Source organism: Larus michahellis, chromosome 12, assembly GCF_964199755.1.
Source record: "Larus michahellis chromosome 12, bLarMic1.1, whole genome shotgun sequence".
Lineage (NCBI taxonomy): Eukaryota > Metazoa > Chordata > Aves > Charadriiformes > Laridae > Larus > Larus michahellis.
In genome coordinates, this window is record NC_133907.1 from 16549270 (window position 1) to 16563866 (window position 14597).

The window sequence follows — 14597 nt, forward strand, 5'->3', positions numbered from 1 at the left end:
CAAGCACTGACCAGTCACCGGCGCTGGATCCTGGCCCTGGGAGAAGACGGGGGTCCCCAGGGGAGAAGACGGGGGTCCCCAGGGGAGAAGGATGCTGCTTGGCTGGCACTGGGTACAGCCACTGCCCTGGCATCGAGAGGCTGTCACCTCCTCCGTCCAGCCTGTCCCCAGGTGCAGTCCCCGGCATCCACCTCCCACCTGGGAAAGGGACATTACGCTGCTGTCATTTTGGGGGTTAGCGAGCTGGCTTTGCGGCGCCTGGTGTGTGCTCCGGCGAAGCCTTCCTCATTTCTATTTCTGGGTCACATCCTCAATCTCCCTTCTTATCAGGTTGCATCTATTTATTTTTTTAATTGAATGCACTTCTTCTTAGCTGGTGCATATTGTCTCACCTGCGTCCTCCCTGGCAGAAACGTGGCTTGTTCCTGGGTGTTCGCATGCTGCGAGCTATTACCATGCCCACTGCAGCTGAGAGCGGTGGATAAAAATACTGGGTTTTGGGGAGGGTGTGTAGATTTTGGGTGCATGGTTTTAATTAGAAATTGACATTTCTAAGCCTTTGGCTGCCAAGCAACAAGCATCTAGAAAATGATCTCGGTTGTGATACGTAGGTACCCAGCGTCCATCCTCTCGGCTGTATTTAAAGCCTCAGAAAGGGCCACCTCCCCGGCCGCTGCACAGGCACCCCTGGGTGGTGAAGTTGGCAGTTCAGCCAGATGGCACCACGGCAGAGCGGCTGACCCAGGACCCTGTCACCCCCCCGCCACTGCTGGAGACCGAATGTAAAATGACATGGGAATGGAATCTGCTATGAGAGCCGGTGGGATGCTCTGAAACTGCAGCCGAATGGAGCCCTGCCTGCTCTCTGTGGGTCAAGCCCAGGACTTGCCACAGCCTGAGGACTTGTCCCCTTGGTCAGGGGGCAAACGGGAGATGCAGCCGCAGCCTGGAGCCCGCACGGACAGAATGCTGCAGGAGGCAGAGAGCACGGAGATGCTCGTGCAGCTCTGCAGGCGCTGCCGTACAGCCTCCCCGGCCTCAGCCTTACAGAACATGCAGCTTCCTCCTTATCTTTCCTTTCTGGAAGAGATTCTTGCCTCGAATTAGCTGCCTGACTCACTGCACTCTTCGCAAAACAGTGTTTTGTCCTCTCTTGCTTGCAGCACCTCCCCTCGAGCCCTTCAGCCAGGCTGGCAGCAGAGGAGAGCAGCGAGAGACAGTCTCCAGGAGCAAAGCCCCGCAAAGCCTTGGCACCTCGGGGCCATCCCGCAGGTCGGAGGGGCCGATGGCCACAGCACGGTCCCCCCCCGCACACTCCTTGTTCCTCTGGCCTCCCCTGCCCCGGGCTGGCAGGAGACGGGGCTGCGGCGCGTCCCCGGCTCGGCAGAGGCCGAGGTGCCCCTTGGGGTGGTCAGAGCGTGGCAGCAAGGTGGGCTCCTGAGTAGCGGATGGAAGGCTGGCACTGCCTTATCAGTGTCCCTCTTCCTTTCCTGGTAGTGACTCATTTCTCACGGGATATTACCCAGAGCTTTGCAGGTACTAAATATACCGGTATCTCTCGAGGAAGAGCTGGACAGTATCATAAACGTTTCCTAGTGCCCAAGCCGTGGTTTCCTGCGGTGGAAACATGCAAACAGTCACACGGAGCAGGGTGATGGCCTGCCTGGTCCCACGCTGTATGTCTGACAGTGGTTCCGGGCAAACGCTCCCCAAAAAGTCATTATACGCTCTTAACGTGCTTAATGGTGCAGCCCCCTCCTGTGGGGGCCGGATCCCAGCTGGCCAACGGGTCTCGGTCCGTAGCAGGAGGTCTGCTGTCCCTTGTTTGCTCCCCCTCTGGCCTCTTCTCCATAAGTGCCTAAGCTTCTTTCTGAATCTTGCTAAGCTCTTTCCTTCAGCTTTATCCCATTACTCTTCAGTCTTCCCCGCAGCATCCCTTCAGGTAACTAGATGTGGCCTTATAGTCTCAGCCCGGCTGCTCTCATTGCTTGGCTCAGCATGTGTTGGGTTGAATTCGGTGCGTTGCAAACGTGAGAGTAAGAATCTGACTGAGCTGAGGCCGCTTATTTCACCCTTCTGGGTGTTCAGTCCTCGGTGCGCCCTCTTTTGCACGCTCACTGAGGATACTTTTTATTCCAAGATACCATCAACTGTAGGTGATGCATCTTGTCTCTCCTCAGAGGTGCTGGTGGTCAGGTGGCTTGGTCAGGTGGAGTAAGAGACCCATAATCTGCCTGTAGGTGCCCATGAAATAACCACCCCACCTGTCCTCGGAGAGAATGTGGGCTTCGAGCCTGGAATGAACCTGGTTAGGAGGAATTTTGTGACAAAGGGTAGCAGAAGCTGGTCTGATGGACCATTCCTCCTCGGTGAAACAGGCTTTGTAAGAGGTGCCACCCAAGACGAAGGCAGGGGCAGAGGGAGATGTTTTCCATGAGCAGGACGCAGAGAGCACGGGAAGACTGGGGCTGAGGTTCTGAGCGTATGTGGCTAAGTCGGCAGGCCGTTACTGACCAGCAGTTGATTTCGTCAAGGAGCAGGAGGAGAAGAGCTGACTTCTGAGCGATTCGTTGACAGAAGACCAAAGCAAACCAGGCCTGCCCTCTGCCTGGCTGGGAGGTGTGGGAGGTCTGCACCGCGTGGTGCACGCACCTCATCTTTTGCAGCCCGTGGCAGATTTTCTGGCCTTTTCACCCCTCAGCTGTCTCCAGAGCTATCTGCAGCTCCCTGAATGTGCAGGGGGTTGTAGGATCTCCCTGGAAGGGCCACATCAGCTCAGAGCTTCATGAGCTTGGGGGATGCTAATCCGCCATGCCAATGTTCAGTGCATCTCCCCTTTTCTGCCCCTCCAAGTCTCCGGGAGCGCTGGGGTCTGGGCCCCACACTGGAAGGGCTGCTTCCCTGCATTGCCCTCACCTGGATTCACCGCGTCTCTTCCTTATTCTCCCGGGTCCTAAGTCAGTCATGGTCATTTATCTCGGGGTCCTCTAGACTCCACAGCCCCAGTATTGCTTTGTGCGTGCATCCATCACCCTGCACTGCCGCCTCGCTTACTCCTTCTCCTCCGTCCGACCTCCCCACGTGTTGTCCTGGGGCCCCTCCCCAGCTTGGCTCGCTCCCTGTGCCGAGCCAGGCTGGGTCATTTCTCCTGTTGGTGGTGAACCTTTGGTCCAGTATGACTGAAATGTCCAGCGGTGTCTTTGACAAATGGCGTCACCCTTGGAGCCTGAAGCAACCCAGTGTCGGGGGAATTGTTTCTGCTGAACAGCAGAGAGTTGCAAGCTACACTCAGTGACTGTCCTGTGGGCTGCTGAACTTCCAGGAGGATAAAACTTGGAACACAAGGGCCTTTCTGTCACCAGGGTGGCTTTTCTTCTCTCACACTCCAAGTGCCCATTGCTCATACAGTGCCGTAGGGCGAGTCCCAAACTCAAGCCAACTCCTCGAATCAAAACAGCTCTGTTTGGATTTGGTTCTGCCTCCTCCTTCCTAAATAACTCTGTTCCTCTCAGCAAATTGACCTCCCACACAGCATCCTGCCATCATCTTCATAAGGAACGTAAGAGATCCTGACTTGTCAACCCTCGTCCTCTTCTGCTGCTCTGTGGAGACAAATCTCCCCTGCCTCCCTGGGGGGACTCTCCTGGATCCCTCTGTTTCTCCTGGGAACCCCATCCCCTCCCTCCCATGGGAACAGCCCCCTCACGCCCTGCCTCGGCTCTGCTCTCTCCCTAACTGGTCTAGGGCCCCTCAGGCTTGCAGCACAAGCATCTCTAAGTCTGGAGAAATCCCCTCAGATGGCTCTCCCAGGCCTCCTCCTCCTCCACCTCTACACTCACGCTGTCTCTGCCTTCTGTCCCGCTTGCTCAGCACAGGGTCCTGTCTGCAGGTTTCTCATGATGGGCTTCAAAGCTCTGCTCAGTCTTCATCTTTGATCTTTCTCCTGGTCTCCACACATTCAGCCCACTAGCTTAGGAAGCTGGTCCTCCTCGGCTTTTCTGATGTCTTTCCCTGGTTTTCTCCTCCCTTTCTCATCTCTGCTTCTCTGCCTCTTCCTGACACCCGCCTCCCTCTTCTGCTGGATGCCCACAGCATCCTGTCCTTCAGCCCTTTCTGTTCTCCTTTCACACATTATCTCTGGGTAATCTCCACCACCCACTACCTCCAACCGCTATCTCTATGGTGACTCTCAGATCTACCGTGCTGCGCCAGACTTGTCTCTTTCTTTCCGAAAAAAAATCAGCCAGCCTGGCTGACATTTCCTGGTGGAGGTCTAGCCCCTCAGCCCAATTTCAGCGGAGAGAGAGCAGAGCTCATCGCCTCTCACCAAAGCCTTGCCCCATCTCTCCCGAGTGGACGAGACCTTCGTGCCGCACCGCTTTGCTCCACCTTGAGCTTGGCTCCTTGTTCCATCTATGCCTGAGCCCTGCACCGTCTCTCCATACGCTACTTCCAGATAAAGCCTCTCACATTAATTCCTCCAGCTAAAATCCTCGTCTGGGCTCAAATACGTTGCTGTTTGATTACTGCTAGACTCTTTTCTCTGGCCTGATGACAGCAGCCATGTTAATGAATACTCATCGCACCGGTTCCTGGAAACATTATTTCCCCTTTGCCTTGAATGCGTCACCTCTGGGAACATCGATGCCCCCTGGACGTTCCCTCCTTTATCACCAGGAATGGGAGCCCTTTGTCTTCCCTTGGAAAAGCCCCTGCAGCTTTCCTGCTAGTGTCCGACTCCCCGCTTGATTCCTGTATGCTGGAGAAGTGAGGTTTGGGGCTGTTTTGCAGACAGACCTCCCCAGTGGCCCTTTATTCCCAATATCCCTCTTTATCCCGCCGTCTTATTCCTCCACATGGTATTTGCTGGGTTGCTAACTACCGACACAGCAGGGGAGCATGCCAGCCTGCCAGGGCTGCCCTCCATCACCCTGGGCACGGCACCCGGCTGTAGACTTCTTAGGACACCGAGTGGCTTTTCTGAGGAGCATGCGTACGCTCGTGGTAAAATCAGCAACAAATCGCACTTTTCGTACCTTCGTCTTCATTTCCTCTCGGACGGCTGGGGCTGACATAAGGCTCAGGAGGGTTGTGGAAAAGGCAGGATGATGGAAAAGGCATTGCCCCTCAAAGCCAAAAGGTTGAAGACTGAGTGGTCCTGCCACCGGGATCTGGGAGCCTCCTTGCTTTTGACAGAGATGAAATGCGCTTTGCCTCTGCGGCAGCGTGGTGCCTTTCGAAGTCAGCCATTCGCTCCGCTTCGGCTCTCCTTTGTCCCCACGCCTCTGGGCCCCCAGTCTCCATCGCTGACAAATAACCTGCCAAATTTCAATCGGAGAAGAAAAACCATTTTGAAGCTGAGAGGCATTTAGAGAGGGCGTTCGAAAGCGTGCGGGTAGCCGTCATTGCCCTGCAAAGGGAGCCAGACCCCTCTGGAACTTGGGAGAGGAAAAATGCCTGGGTTGAGACTGACTTTAGAGGGTGCGGAGAGCACTGTGGGGCTCCTTGTTCCTCTCTACTTGGTCATTTCCCCTTAGGGATGAACTGAATGGTCAATTCTGTATTCAGGGCTGTGAAGGCAGCTGCACTTTTGCTGAATCTGCTACAGGAAGGAAAAAAAAAAAAAAAATCTGTATATTTCCATTTTCCTTAGAGAATGAAGCCTCTTCCCCAGAAAGCCAAGCTCTCCATTTGCAAGAGCAGCAGGGCAAAGTGATGAGAAAATAGCCGTGATAGCTGCTCCTGACATCTTGTGCTCGTCCCTCAGGCCTTACTCTGAAGCCTCTAGGTAGGGGAACGAAGGTGCACAGCATTCGGTTTTAGAACTGACCGCTGCTTGGCTCTCTGAATGCCTCGCTTTCTCATGGGGCGGCGCTGCTCAGGCCTCCCGGAGCAGCGAGGTCCATGAATTAACCATCAACCACCTCGGAAACCACAGATACTAGAACTGCCCAAGGCCAGGCTGGGAATCCCTGGCAGGGGGAAGTCCAAGAGCTCTTGCTCAACGTACTGCATGGACCCATCAGTGTACTGAAAAGCTCGTTCCTTGTCCCGCACACCCCTCAAAGGGGCATCTGGATAGATGCTCCTCCTGTTCCTCCATACAGGTTCCTCAGCTCTGCCCAGGAGAGGACTTATGGGGGTCAGGCAGGGGGAGTGCCTTCCACCCAGCTAGGAGCAAAGCATCCTAAGAAGAGATGTGAGAGCATCAGAGAATGTGTGAGGAGCAAGTACACTTGCCCTGCAGGCCTGTGCTGGCTGCCAGGCCTGACAAGGTCACCCCCAGCCCATGGCAAGCTGGTACCTCAGAAGACACATATGCAACGGAGTGACCAAAAGCCATGGGCAAAAGAGAAGTGAACAGTTGAGCCTAATTTGTGTAAGGTTGTAAATGAAAATCGCTGTGGCAGATGGTCAGTGGATTATTTTCCAGAGGGTTAAGCAAGACCCAGATTAGGAAAAGCTGAGAAACTTTGTTGTGGTGTGCGGGACATTATCCTGGGGCTCAGGACAGAGGGAGCCCAGTGCCTTTTCCGGGGCCCCTGGCTGTGCGGGGGGGTGGAGGAGCCCAGCCTGAGGATGGCAAAGCTGGGAGGCTGCAGGGGCAGCCGCGGGGCCAAGCGCGCAGGCTCTGCACACTGGGTTGGCATCACGGGCAAAAGGTGCCCCCGGAGCTTCACATGTCTTTAAAGCCAAGCTCCTGGCCAGAGTGGCTGGTGACCCCCTGGCTGGTGTCAGCCCTGACTTAGGGGAGGAGGACATTTCGGTTTCGCAGGTGAGCCCGGACACTGCCCTGGCCCTGCGGGGTGGCCGTGCCCACTGCCCGCATTCCCCAGGTTTTTCCTTGCCCTTGCCACCCTGGCAGCATCCCTGGGAGCCGTGCTGGGGTGCTGTGCCGGGCTGGCTGGAGGGTGCTGCGCCCTCCCCGCTCCGCTCCCTGCCCTGATTTCCTTCTGGAAATCCCAGAGTCTCCTCCAGATCCAGCTCTGGTTTTGGGGGCAGCCATCTCCCTCTCCCTCTCTCTCTCTCTCTCTTTCCTCTTCCCTCCTTCTGCTCTCCTTCCTCCTCCTCTCCCTCCCTCCTCTCCGCACTGTACTCTCCGGGGGCTCTGGGTACCGCTGCAGCATCACTCGCCACCTCCATCCCGGAGGCTGGGAGAGCGGGGCGGAAGGGGAGGGCTGCGGGGGACAAGCTGAATGAATGGGCATCGCCTCGGTGCTGCTGGAGCCTCCGCATAGGGGCGAGGCGGCCGGACCGCGCCGCGGGCAGGGGGGCAGCGGCGGCCGGCCAGCGGCCGGGACCGGGCCGGGCCGGGCCGGGCCGAGCCGAGCCGGGCCCCCCGCCGGGCCCGCCGCCGCCGGGGCGCTGCGAGGAGCGGGCGCTGCCCCGCCGCGGGACCGCTCCGGGCCGGGCGCCGCCTCCCGCCGTCGCCGACCGAGGTGAGCCGGCGGGGCCGGGGGGCGCCGCGGGGGCGGTGGGGGGGGGGGCGGCGGGGCCGTCCCGACGGGGCGGGCGGCGGGGGCTGGGGGCCGCGGCGGCCGCCCCGAGGCAGCGGGAGGTGGCGAGGGTGGGGGGGGGGGGGGACCGGGAGCGGGGCGGGAGGCACAGCCCGGGGGGACGGTGTGGACGGGACGGGCTGGAGGGTGCGGGGCGTAAGGATGGACAGTGCTGGGAGCGGGCTGGACCGTGCTGGGGCCGGGCTCGGTGATGCTGGGGTCGGGCTCGGTGATGCTGGGGCCGGGCTGGACGATGCTAGAGCTCGGCTCCGTGATGCTGGAAACGGGCTGGGTGATGCCGGGGCCGGGCTGGAGGGTGCGGAGCTGGGCTGGATGGTGCGAGGCGTAGGGATGGACGGTGCTGGGAACGGGCTGGACCATACCGGGGATGGGGTCGGTGATGCCGCGGTCGGGCTCGGTGATGCTGGGGCCGGGCTGGAGGGTGCGGAGCTGGGCTGGATGGTGCGGGGTGTAAGGGATGGATGGTGCTGGGAACAGACTGGACGATGCTGGGGCCGGGCTTGGTGATGCTGGGAACGGGCTGGACGGTGCTGGGACCGGACTGGAGGGTGCTGGGGCCGGACTGGACGGTGAGGAGCTGGACTGGATGGTGCAGGGCTGGGCTGGATGGTGCTGGGGCCGGGCAACAAGGAGTTAATGGTCTGCGGAGCAATCGGGCTCAGAGAGTGTGTGTGTGTGTGTGTCTGTGTCGGTGTGATCCAGCACCCACGGGGGGGGGGGGGGGGGCGTGGCCCGTGACACCCCACGGGTGTCTGTGGGAGGCCGCGGGGTGCAGGTGCTGGTGGCAGCGTGTCGGGGCCCCACGGCTGCGCAGGCTGGATGCGAGAGCCACAGCAAAGCCTGTCCCCCTGTCCCCGCCGCCTCTCCCTGGGAGCCACACTGCGCTTGTCTGTGCCTGGGCGAGTGTTTGTGCCCGTGTGCGGGATGCGCTGCGTGTGTGCGGGGTGAGCTGCGGAGCCGGCGCTGGCCTGTGCGGTGGGGCCGGGGTGGGAGATCCAGCGCCCGCCTGCCGGGGTGCAGAGCGGAGCGTGTCCCCATTTCCGTGTGGGTGCCAACCGCATCGAGCCTCTGTGCGGGAGCCAACCCCAGCCCCGGCGTGCGTTGTGTGCGTGTCCCGGTGCACGCGTGTGCCCTGCTCCGGGCGCGCGTGGCGCGGGCACGCGTGTGTATCGGTGGGTGATGTGCGCCCGCGTGTCTGGGCGCTGCAGGGGGGGTTGTGTTGGAGGCTGTGGGTGTGTGCCAGGGAACACAGGAGTGGGATGGAGGGAGCAGGCACGTGTGGGGAAAGCAGGGAGGTGCGGGGAGGCTGTGAGCACCCCTGTGCAAGGGTGGCCTCCTCCTCCGCGGGCAGGGGGACAGCATCCCATGGCAGCGCCAGCCTGGCTCCTGGCACCTCTTGTGAGCATGCCTGTCCCCTGTCTCGCCGAGCGTGGCCCCGGCCTGTGCCTGGCTGTGCGCATCCCGTGTGCATCCGGAGGAGGGGGAAGGCAGGGCTCATCTTCGCCTCCCTTCCCTCGGGCCCTGAATGCCCCCCTCGCCTTTCCCTGGGCCGGGGATGGGTGTCGTGGTGCTGTGCCGTGTGCGTGGGCAGGCGGTGCCCACTGACAGAGCTGCCTGCAGAGGCAGGGTGGCCAGCCTGAACCTCTAGCCCCCCGCTGCCCGCTAGGTTTTGCCCGTGTAAAGGTGCTCCCGCATCGCACCGGCTCCCACCGAGCCAGAGGGGCTGCGGGGAAATGGAGCCGGCCGGGGCAGCGCCCTCTGTGCCCCTGCGGATGCTCCCGGCGTATCCCTCCAGCTGCAGCAATGGCATGGGTCAGCCCTCAAAGTGTCCCCCCACATGCTAGTCCCCCTCCAGGAGAGAGATGCCATGGAACAAACTCCTCCAGGCCTTTGCCATGACGCAGTTAGGAAGCCCTGGTCCAGGATGAGGCCCGGGCAGCAGCAGGATTTAGAGCCCTGTTGCCATCATTTCCTTTGGAGTTTGGCACCAGCGTGCCTTTGAGGAGGTGAGCCTTGGTGACCTTCCCGACACCGTGCCACCATCCCGGTGTAGGGCCAGCACCTGCCGCACCGTGGGCGGACGCGTCCCTGCGGATGCACGGGGGCCGGCAGCTCGCAGGACCTGGGCATCTCAGAGCGCTTCCTGCAAAATGGACTCTCGGAGCCTCGCGAATCCGCCTCCAACCGCTTCTCCTCCGAGGAAACACAAAGCAGAGGCAGCCCGCAGGCTTCCTGCGGGAAGCTAACGCCTGGTCGGAGCCGCTGCTCCTGCTTCTCAGACATGGGGCTGCTTCTTACGCCGGCAGGAAAATGGGGCTTTTCCAAATGCAGGCTCTGCAGCTGGTGTGTGCGAGCCCAGCTCCGATCTCCGCAGCAGCTCGGCTCCTCTCGGTGTTACATGACGTACCGGTACAGTTTGAAGCACGGCTGCAAGTGGGGAAGCAATAGAGCAGCTCAAGGGAAACCTGCCACTCCGCAGCAGGAGACTTCTGCACCTTCTTACGCCCTCCTGCCAGTCCCATGGCGCCGGGCTGAATTTCACCCTCGGAGCGTAAACATCTGGCAAGCCAGGAAAAAAAAAAAAATGTAAATCAAATAAACATCGGTTAGTAATTGGAGACCCGTTTTGAAATTGGTTGGGTACCTGCATGCCTCCCAGGCAAGCTTTTCTCACGTTAACCATTGTGCATCTTTGCATGAAAAATGAGGCTTTATTTTCAGTCTGGGTAACGGCAGCGCAGCACGGCTAGAAATGAACACGCTGGGTCCCCTCTAATCTGTCCACAATCAGGCTTCTCCCAGGCACTGAGCCGCTACTGCCGGTGTCGGAGATGAATAGTCCTGGATCCAGATGGCAGCCTGCATTCCTCGCTGCCCACATCATCCCTTCGCCATCCGCAGAGGAAGGGAGCGACCTGCAAGGAAGCGTCCCTGGGAGGACCCCCGTGCCACGGCAGCCACCTGCGTCCCCGGTTTTGCTGCCCGTGGCTCAGGCCGAAGCCGTCAGCTTGCGCTTCGCGGCGTCAGCCACGGGCGAGGCAGCACCTGGCTGCCAGAAGCTGCGCCGGTTTCCGATGTGCTTTTGGCCGGGGTTCAAGGTGCTCATTTCGAGCTTGGAGCTCGGCGTGGTTCTTCTTCTCACCGTCTTCCAGCCTGGATGCGTGGCAGCTGGGGCTGGAGCCGCAGCCGGCCGAGCGCCCTGGCCAGCCATGCCTGGGGCTGGGGGCTGCCCGCAGCCCTGGGTGGCCTTCTTGGTCTCCTGGGCCACGATGGGGTGAGCCGAGTCACCCCAGGTGGGGCTGAGACAGCGCCCACCCTCCCCATGAGCAGGCCGTGTCCGGGGAGAGGACTCCGGTCGTGCTCACTGACAGCAAAGGGGCTGCGGGCGGGTGGCAGGCCATAGCTGGGGGGGTGACAGAATCACAGACTGGTAGGGGTGGGAAGGGACCTCTGGAGATCATCTACTCTACCCCCTGCCAGAGCAGGGTCACCCAGAGCAGGTGGCACAGGAACGCCTCCAGGCGGGTTTGGAATGTCTCCAGAGACGGAGACTCCCCCACCTCTCTGGGCAGCCTGTGCCAGGGCTCTGCCACCCTCAAAGTCAAGAAGTTCCTCCTCATGTTGGGATGGAACTTCCCATGCTCACGTTGGTGCATCGGCGGGAGTCATTTTCAGCAGGGAATCTGCTTGATTATTCTTCATTTTGGGGGGGTGGTGGTGGGGTTTATGTCAGGTTTATGCAGAATAAATGGAAGAGAAGATTCAGCTCCTCTGCTTGGGGCTGTGAGGGAAGCCCTCGCCGTGAGATGGTGTTTGAGGCGCTGCGTCTCGCCGAAAGCCGGCAAAGCTTTTGTTGAAACGACGCGCTCTGAGTTTTCCGCCGACCTCTTGCAGCTTGGACTTGGTGTGTCCCGCTCTCTGTGGCGTAACAATGACGGTGCTTTGCAGAAGACGCCTGCGTTTCACGCTTTGTATCTGCTTCCACGTCTTGTTTGGGAGCTTGGCTCTGTGGGTAGTGCCTTTGGCTACAAAGAACCATTAGCAGAGTTTCCAGCGGGCTCCTTGCGGGGACGTCGCGTTACGGTTTGTGTCTGCAAGAGAAAGGGAGTCCTCAGCCCGTTCTTCCTTGCACTGGGAACGTTCCCGTCAGGCTGGACCCTAACGTGCCAGCTCTGGTTCCGCTCAGGCAGGCTCTCACGGATGCCAGCCTTTCCCAGCCCTAATGGCTGGCTGGGGGTTCGGACCGTGGGCTGTCAGGAAAAACACCTTTCCTGAAAGCTCTTCCTGAACTCCTGGGTTCAGGGCCTGGCTCACTGCAGCTCTTTGCAAAGCTTTCCAGCTGCTCGAAGGAAGCACCGTACAATTTCCAGGGCCGTTAGGGTGATCTCGGTGGTTTTATGCCTTGTGGGGATGGGGGGGGAGGTTGTGACAAGTAGCTACAATCCTCCACTCTGCTGGCTGCAGGATGCTTTGGATGTCCCCTGGGTCTGGCTCCTGCGTTCCCCAGGGAGCGTGGACCCTTCTGCACATCCCTTGGGTGACTCCCACGTTGAGGGACCCTGTCCCCTCCATCCCCCAGCACCTGCTTTTGGGTTTGGTGGCCCCTCTTGTCTCCCGCGCTGCCCGTAGGCTGGTTGGTGAGGACTCGGAGGAGCAATCTCTGCAGGAGGGACCCAGGAGCTTTGAAGAACGGTGTTGACACTTGCAGTGGGCAGAGGTCTGGCCGGCGAGCAGGGAAGGTAGGTGGTGTGTGCGCAAAATACGTCCAAGGCAGGAGTGTTGAAACTGCTGGGCTCTGTGCTCAGGAGGAGCAGTACGAGAGCCATGACAAGCATCATGAAAGTCCCTTTACAACGAGTATTTAATATCCGAATCCCTCGGCTTTTTGTCTCGATGTGTCTTTCCGGGACAGGGGCCACCCACACACTTTCCCTTGCAAGATGACAAACGCACGCCAGCCCTGGCTGTTCTCCTCGCTGCACAGTGCCGCAATGGGGGCTGGCCGGCATGGCCGGGCTGCTGGAACCCTCTCCCTGCCTCTTCCCTTCCATTTTCCGTCTCTCTCAGATGTGGCAGGGTGTTTTCTTCACCCACATTGCCTCAGGGCCTTGTTAGAGGAGCAGGTGCTGGAGGCGGGGCATTGATTTCTCACGTTCGGTGCCCAGGATGACCCAGCTGATGGCCAGGGCTTCGCAGGGAGCAGCTTCTCTCCGTGCCGTGCGGGCCGGGAAGAACGTGTGGCAGATGTCCCCAGGATGTTTCAGGGCATCTGCTTGTGCCCTAAGGATCCTCGGTGGCCACCTCCCCTCATGTGAGACACCCCTCTGCGCCTGGGGTGCCCATAAGGGGGACAGAGCCGGGCCGTCCGTGTGTGTCAGACCAAAGTCCTTGGCTGCAGCCGCGGGGAGCCTCGCCGTTCGCTTTGGAAACATCCTCTGGGTGGTAACGCTTTCCACCATCTTCCCGCCTCCGTCCTCCCCCCGGCTCAACTCCCTCCCCTCTGGTGTCTCCAGGGCTTGCACCGCTCTTTCCCCATTCCCACCGGGCACAGTTCTCTCCCAGCCCCTCGCTCTCCTCTGGGGCTGCCCTGGCACAGCCCTGCCGTGACGTGACGTGTCCTGTCCTTCACCCTCGGGGCAGCTGCCGGCTCCAGGGATGGTGATGGCCCTGCCTTCCCTGAGAGGCTGCCGGGGCCGACACCGGGGTGGGCAAGGGCCACGTCCTACCGCTCCATCAGCAGAGCAGCACCCCACGAGGTATTTATAGGCTCGGTAATGTTATTCCCCTGCCAAACTATTACTGAAATAGGCTCAGTGTGTGTCATAGGAGAGAGGATTTTAATGGCACAGTTTCCTTGCTGCGGGAATGAAGCTGACGCTCCCTCCCCGTTTCCCTCGTCCGATTAATTTTTCCCTTGGCGGAGAGGCGTGAGGGGACGGCTGCTCCGGGGGCTTGGCTGAGGCTTCGTGGGCTTGGGCAAGTCCTTGAGATGGGCACCTCAGCCAGGAGTTCATCGCCCGTGTCCGCCGGGACCTGCTGCCTTGCAAAGGCAAAAGGACAAGGTCCCTTTTCCAGCGATTTTCGTGTTCTGAACAGTAAGACAATTTTCCGAATGATCAGAAAGGGCCAGTTTGGCATTTTCTAAATAACCCACCCTCCTTCTGTCTCAGCTGGACACTGCTGCTGGTTTGGGAAGAGGTCAAAGTCCAGTGAATCCTTTTAGCAGTGCCTGGAGGAAGCGTTTCGGCTGGCTGAAGGGCAGAGGATTTCGCAGCCTGTTGGTTCATAACCACTGGTGGGATTCCCTGTCTAGTCCCCGCGTGCCGTGGCTAAAAGTCTCTGGGGTGGGAAAACCAATTTCATGCCAGGCATAGGTTTGGGTTGTGTTTTCCAGCCAGCGCGCTGGATGCGCTGGAGGCTGGAGGTGCACGGATGGACAGACCCACCACAGTGGCCGGTGTCCTCTCCCCCCAGGTGGAGGAGGGTCACTGAGGGGGTGTGTGCCCTCCGTGATGGGATGCAGGGCAGCTGGGCTGGGCAGGAACAGGGGCAGGAAAAGGGGCACCTACGCTCCTGTGAGCTCCTCAGCCATTTCTTGAGGCTGGCCGGGTGTGGGAGTCCTGGCCCCGGCGCCTCAGATGGGTCTGCCTGGGGCATTTGAGCCTTGAAGGGCATGAGCAGAGGAGAGCAGCCTGGCACTGGGCCGGTGGAGGCCAAGGTCGTGGGCTGTAGGCCATGGGGGGAGACAAGCCCCCCGTCTGACATGGGGGTGGGAGGCTGCTGCAGACCAGGGCTCCCCAGGTTTGGAAGCAGTTGCTGCTGGGGACCCAAGGAACAACGAGAGGCTCTGGAACCGGAGGAGCAGCCCCTGCCCCTGCCCCCCTGATGTCTCCACTGCTCTGCTTGGAGCTGGGAGCTGCGGGGGGAATCCTTCCCCTGCCATGGCTCCTCGCCAGCCTCCGGCGCTGCCCACATGTGACGCAGACAGACCTGCCCCCGGGGCCTCCGTGCCCTCTGCCCCGGGGGGAGCCGGCCAGGGGCTGGTGGCCAGGAGGAGCCCTGTGCCCGCTGTCCCCAGTC

The 14597-nt window shown here is 60.2% G+C and overlaps 1 protein-coding gene across 8 annotated transcripts in view; it reads left to right on the forward strand.

Annotated features, from left to right (window-relative positions):
* Window positions 1-7300: 7300 nt before the first annotated feature.
* Window positions 7301-14597, forward strand: part of DLGAP4 (DLG associated protein 4) — a 178143-nt gene continuing 170846 nt past the window's right edge. For all 8 annotated transcript variants that reach the window (XM_074605449.1, XM_074605450.1, XM_074605453.1 and 5 more), the window contains exon 1: window positions 7301-7439. The gene's annotated coding sequence lies outside the window, so the exon portion shown is untranslated. The remainder of the gene's footprint in view (window positions 7440-14597) is intronic.